General features: G+C 37.3%; 1 long non-coding RNA gene across 1 annotated transcript; it reads left to right on the top strand.

Annotated features, from left to right (window-relative positions):
* Positions 1 to 845: 845 nt before the first annotated feature.
* LOC140172143 (uncharacterized) lies at positions 846 to 6,201 on the top strand. The gene is made up of 3 exons (XR_011861678.1): positions 846 to 912; positions 2,302 to 2,389; positions 5,226 to 6,201. It is a non-coding gene; the product is annotated as an uncharacterized lncRNA (long non-coding RNA).
* Positions 6,202 to 6,957: the final 756 nt, after the last annotated feature.

Here is a 6,957-nt window from a genome sequence, read left to right as displayed (position 1 = left end):
AGCATATTTAGACAGTACTTTGCATTGAAATAGTGTAAAATTATGCACCAAATGGCTTCAATTGGACCTTCATTTTGCAAAATTTCTGAGGAGGACAAACTTGTTCACGAAAGGCTTCATAGACCATCATTTCAGAAGTTTTCGGCTTTTTGAAACTAAAGTTTTACACAATATTAATAGTGCCAAAATGGACCACCAAATCGCTTCAATTAGGTCTTCATTTTGCAAAAGTTTCTTACTTCTGAAGGGGGAACATCCCCGACACCCCCCTACCATACCATATCGGATGAACAAGTGGCCACTTTCGCTTCTGCTTTCGATATTTACGAATTTGTGTTTAACACTATTTATAGGTCTACAATTAAATTAAAGGGAAAACGTGTTCATGAAAGGCTTCATGAACCGTTATTTCACAAATTTTCGGCTTTTTTAGACTAAAATTTTACACACTAATAGTGCCAAAATGGTCCACCAAATCGCTTCAATTAGGTCTTCATTTTCCAAAAGTTTCTTACTTCTGAGGGGGCCACATCCCCCCTCAGACACCCCCTGGCATCGCGCAAGCGCGATGCGATATCCGCTACGCGGTCATTTTTAAAAGTTGATTATTTTTTATCATCACACCCCCCTTGAAAAATTCCTGCGTACGCTACTGAAGCCGAGACCCGGAAAAAGGAGACGTTTTTCCCGGGATGGTGCGGTTCTCGACGGGCAGCGGTTTTCGGAGTGAGCCCTCAACTTGAAGATTAGCTGTTGGCTCAGAACAGCATAGATGGCGCTTCCATGGTCAGAGGGAAGGTCAAATAACAGTGATTATTAAATAAAAACGGTCTACACAGTAGACTAGTTCTTGCCCCAATGTCCTGGAATTAAATGCATCAAGATTTTGTAGAAGATGTCTTCCGCTACAATGTAAGTCTTGCTTTGTGTTGATTATGTGAAGTTGCAATTATTATAATATTACATCAGATGGACCAAAAATAATGTCATGCATATGCCGGCATAACAAGCCATCACCATGCCAGTCTTTATGATGTACATAGCAGCTAGTATACAACACTGTGATACAACATGTAGGCCTGTGTACTATTTTTTTTAGTTGTATAGCAATACATGTAGTGCCAGCAATACACCCTAGATGCAGGCCCGTACGCAGGGGGGGTGCCGGGGGTGCAAAAGTATACAAAAAGTCCCAAAATATGACAATTTGCGAGCGTAGCGAGCAAAAAAACAGGTTTTTACACTTTTTTGGCCAAAAAATGTCCAAATTTTTGAGGAAAAGTCCACTTTTTACAAAATTGCCCCCCCCCCCCCCCATGGAAAAAAGGTCCACTTTTTCAAAATCAGCACCCCCCCAAAAAAATATTCTGCGTACGGGTCTGCCTAGATGTGTACATGCCCTTGCAATTAGGCCTTGGCCCTAAAAGTTCAAGCCATGGCACCACATTTGACCTTTAATGATTATTATTATAAGCACCCTAGTGGTAGGCCTACTGATAAGCTTGTGGGGCCCAAGTTATCCAATAGTCCAAGTTAAATTAAGGGCTGTGTAATGAGCACTGAGCCCTGAGGTAAAATTGGGTAGGGGCAAGATTATTTTGGCCAGCCAAGGGGGGGGGCAATTTTGGCACTGCTCCGATAAGGGGGTGACACCCGGGTGAGGGCAAGCCATAATTGGCACACATTCATAGGGCGTCTTTTAAATAACATGCTCTAAAATGCTAAAAATAAATTGCTCTAAAAGTGGGCCTTGGTCGTAAAGTTCAAGTGCAATTTTTGCCAAGCCAATAGGGGGGTGGGGTGGCAAGCATTTCTGCCATTTGAAAATTCCCCCAGGGGGCTCACAATTATTGCACAGGGCTCCCCTTAATATGAATTTATCAAAGGCATAACATATGATGATGATGATTGTCAGAAAATTCAAAACAACCCCTGTTGCAGATTGCATTTTGAGCTTTATTTTACCCTTATTTTGTTCTAAACGATTGAATTAAAACAGGAATTTGGATTGAAAAACTAGCCCTATTTTCACAATTTTGACTTTCATGAACACTTGAATAGGTTTTTTAAGTACAGTGGCGGTGCCAGAATTTTTTTCGGTGACATGGCCCCTGAAATTCACTCCCCCATGAAGGGGAAGTGAATTTCAACAATTTTTGCCCAAAATTGCTGGAAAAAAAAAATTCAAAACAAATTTCAAATATGACTCATTTAAATATATCATACAATAACAACTGTGACCCAGAATCTACAATCGACAGTTTGTCAAATCCCATTTTAATTCCATGATTTTTTTTATAGGCTCTGTGGCTGACGATGCAACCGTGAAGCTTGAAAGACTCAACGCCAACATACAACTAGTCTGAATGATTTCGTTCAAATACCAAAGGTAATTGAAAAATGTGTGATCGACAGCCTCATACTGTTCTTTATCCTATACCGTGTGTCGAAAGTCCGTTCCGCCTATATTCCGACTTCCCCTGGAGCATAACCTCAATATGGAAGTACCCCCTCTGTTTATTTGCCTTTGGGCTACTAGCTGCAGTGAACCTTAAGGCTCATTGTAGCGAAAACAATATGGGCCAGAGCCAAAAATGGTCATCACTCAACCTAAAATTTAGAAATTGTCACAGGAGTGAATTTCTCCTTTGGTTTAATAGACTACTAACCAAAGATTATGAATCGGCAAAAAAAAAGTAAAATTTGCCCGTCAATTTCGGACTGCAAGCAATTAAATACACATGTAGCGCCCTCTCGGTGTGGCGGGACGGAATTGTTAAATTTGATGTTACTACATATTTAAAAAAGATAAGATTTTTTTGTTTATGGTATTATAAAGGTCTTCTGTATAAACAATTTCAGCACTAAAAAAAATGTCAGTGGACTTGGCAAAAAATAAAGAAATAAATTAAAATATGTGTAAAATTCCGTCCCGCCGCATTTTGAGGTGATTTTTTTACGTTCCGGAAGGGACGAAAACAAAATTTTAGTCAAAACTTTCCAAAATATCAACTATTATGGTAATAAACATTCCTGAGTACACAAAAATTGAATTCATCTACTTTGCTAGACTCAGAACCATTTTAACTTCTTCTTTTTCAGGCCTTTTGGGGTAGGATGCTAGCAATAAGGCTATTTTCAGGGTCTGTGGTGTAAAACGTGGCCCTGCCCCATTTTGAGATGATTTTGTAAGTTCAGGAAGGGATGAAAATTTTCTTTCTCAGTTTATATTTTGCAATAATTTTTCATTGGAAGTGAAAGAAAAGACAATTTTGTCAGTTTTAAAGTGAATCAATTGCTTTTTTTATTGATTTTGACATGGTGGACAAAATTCCGTCCCGCCACATTCCGTCCCGCCACAATGACATGATTTTTAAAAACTAATGAGCGTACTATAAAGAGGGGGGTGAATTTTATAATTCCTTCAATAACAAAAGAAGGATAGTTGAAGTTAATACCAATGTTAGAAACAAATGTTTTATCCCAGTACTTTTGATAAAAATTCAACAAATGTACTGTGTTCACAAATACATGAAGTTTATCATTCCGTCCCGCCACATCGATTAATTTGTGTTACCATGGCAACATGTTGATTCTTTGGACTATTTTTCTTGTGTGTGAATGTAGTCTGTATCTTACTTCTTTATATTAAGATCATGAAGAATCCATAAAATAAACAGTCACAGAGCTACAATTTAAAAGGTCTATCAAAATTCCGTCCCGCCACAAACGGGAATTTTGGCTCTGGCCCATATGTCGGCCGTGTTCTAGAATTTTAGAGCTAATTTTGTATGTTATGGCAGATTTAAAGGTGTGCAAACCTTGATTTTCAATGGAAAAACAACAATAACAGAGGTTTGCAGACTTTCGGAGGTTATCGACCATAAAAAGACAACAACTTCAAATAAATTGCTAAGTGACATTCTACTCTAAAACAATAACCAGTAACAAATTAATATCAAATTAATTGTTTAAGTTTAATTTCAAGCATGTTAAAATGAGTTTTCCTATGAGGGGAGGAACAGACTTATTACACACCGTATAGATCAAAATGGAGACATTTTGTATCAGAAGAAACCTCATATATATTCTCATAATCCCGGTGATATTTTAGACCTGAAATATGTTCCGTTTAGCATGTTTTTTTCGGGGGGGGGGGGGGAATGGGGGGGAAAAATCTTCTAAATTTGCACAAAATTGTTGCAAAAAGTGAAATTTTCTGTAATTTTAGTTCAAAAACTTGGGGAGTAAGAAAAATGCCCCCTGTATAGTGCTGCCACAGATTGGTTTTTGGGGGTGGCAAAGTGAATGAGTACAAAATCATCCCAAAAAAGTGATCATTTTTCAGAATAAGTGGGGGTGGGGGGAAGAATATTGAGGGGGCAAATGCCCCGGTGCCACCAATGATGGTTCTATGGCCATTATGAAACACATTTTTGGTTCTAAATGTTAAAACTGCTTGTGCAATTTAAGACAGTATACTATATTTGTATTAAGTACTGTCCCTGATGGTGGACTCTACAAAATGGTGTGGAAATACATGACCAACCAATATTTTGGAGGTGTAAGAACTTCTTAAAGCTTCCTGCCCGTTGTCATTTGTCAAAATTAAGCTCCCATTTTGAAACATCAAAAAAAAATTGTTGTTGGTTTAGGGATGAAATTTTGCTATTGTTCTAAACAATGGCAACTGGACAGAACCGCCAGTCAACCGCCGGTTGAGTTTTGATTTCAGCCCTTAATTGACTATTACAAAGCCCCTGAATTGACACGGAAGAAAAAGAACTATCTTGGGGTCCGACATAGTAACTTGAGGGCCCAACTTAGTAAGTCGGGCCCTGAGTTACTAAGTCCGGCCCCAAGTTACTATCTCGGGGCTACGAGTTACTATCTTGGACCCCGAGTTACTAAGTCAGGGCCCATGTTACTATCTTGGGGCGCTCGAGTTACTATCTCAGGCCCAAAGTTACTATCTTGGCCCCAAAGTTACTATTTCGGGGCCCAGAGTTACAAAGTCGGACCCAGAGTTTTTTTCTTCCATGTCACTTCGGGGGCTCCGTACACTATGTATTAAACTGTAAATAAAGTAAATTATTTTGATGATCCTGAATTTCGAATTTTTCACTGGTACTTTTTTCAGAAAACCGCCAGATGTGAAAGCGGGAATATTCATTTTGCTAATTGAAGTTTAACTAACAGTAACTTTTTACATAATTTGCTTTCAGGTGCTGCTGAAATGTGACCCAACTGTGGTAGGAATAGACTTCCAACAATTCCAACTCATCAAGAAAAAAAATGCTGTATATCCTGCATACATCAGCTGTGCAAAATAACGAGTTAAGCTGTTACACAAAAAAGTCATGTGATTTTTGCCTGTCAAAGATGGATTTATCTGAATCATGCACATGAAACTTTTCTGATTTATGATTTGATGCACATGTAAAATGGATCCATCAAAACTTTTGATTGTGTGACTACATTATTGTGAATATGAGTGACAAACTCATTTACCTTCCAACTGTATAACCCTTATCAGACTATCCAATCTGCAACTGCATGTATGGTTAAATTAGGGTTGTCCGGCAGGCTGGACTAGCTTGAGGTTAGTCATGTCGGATCGACTAGTTTGAGCATGTTAGTCAAGCCAGCTGGACTAATGTTACATTAGTCCAGCTGGCTTGACTAGCACTATGTTAGTCCAGATGGGCACCAGTTGGGCTAACTTAAGTCAATAACTAGTCGAGTGACTAACCTTAACTAGTCCAGCGTGCTGGACTAACATCAAACTAGTCAAGCGACTAAGCAAAAGCTAGTCAAGCTGGACTAAGATAGGTTAGTCATCCTTGTTAGTCCAGCAGTACTGACTAGTTTAAAGCTAGTCCAGGTGGGCACTATCTGCATGGCTATGGTCAGATCTTCATGGCTATGGCCAGATCGTTAAGGGATCTGGAATGAGCGTTTTGAGCGTTTCGACAGTATTTTTTTGTGGGACATGAGAACACATCAGACATATCAAATTGCATTCTGAATGCGAAGAATGTCTTTCTGATATCAAATAATTTTCATTTTTTGAAATTCACGATATAATATACATTTTATGACAAATTATTAAAATTTGATATTTTTCACATTTTTGAAATAATAACAGTCCTCGAAGTAAATTTTATAAATCTAATGATATATTCTTAAAGTGTATGTAGCTGGGAGAAAAAGCTAATTTTTTTGTGTGTTTTGGAAAAAAATCCATATCTTCAATATGAAAGGTCAAAATTTTCAATTGATCGTCGGCCTTTCATCATCCCACCTACATACACTTCTAGTACTGTTAAATGTCACAAATATCAATTTTTAATTATTTGCCATAAATATTGCGAATTTCAAAAAATCAAAATTATTTGATAACAGAAGGACATTCTTCGTATTCAGAATACCATTCGATACATGTATGTCCAATGTGCTCTAATGTCCCACAATAAATACTGTCCAAACGTTCATACCCCTTCCTTAAACGTAAAAAAAAAAATCTTTAAATAATTTTTTTTTATTTATTAATTTTTATAAACTAAATAAAAATCTAGGAGCCTTTTTTTTCTTCATTTTTTTGAATTTTGAAATTTGGGTGAAAATCAGGCTTTTTTTTGGTGCAAATTTCTCAAAGTTGGTCGAAATTCAAAAAAATAAAAAAATGGCTCCTAGATATTTTATTTAAAAAAAATTAATACAAAAAAATGTTTTTGTTACGATTAACGAAAAGAAGTGGGCCAAAAAAAAAAGTTTTTTTGGGATTTTTTGTTTTGGGGATTTTGGGTTTTTTGTTTTGTGTTTGCTGGGAAGTATTAAGGGGACTCGATCTTTTGTGCATAATAGGGCCAGGGGATTCACTCTATCATTAAAAAAATTATTTGAAGAAGTCAAAGAGCCCTAGGAATAAAAAGTGTAGAGTAATTCAGGCCAGAT

Source organism: Amphiura filiformis, chromosome 15 (assembly GCF_039555335.1).
Source record: "Amphiura filiformis chromosome 15, Afil_fr2py, whole genome shotgun sequence".
NCBI lineage: Eukaryota > Metazoa > Echinodermata > Ophiuroidea > Amphilepidida > Amphiuridae > Amphiura > Amphiura filiformis.
This window is presented reverse-complemented; position numbering and strand designations above follow the sequence as displayed.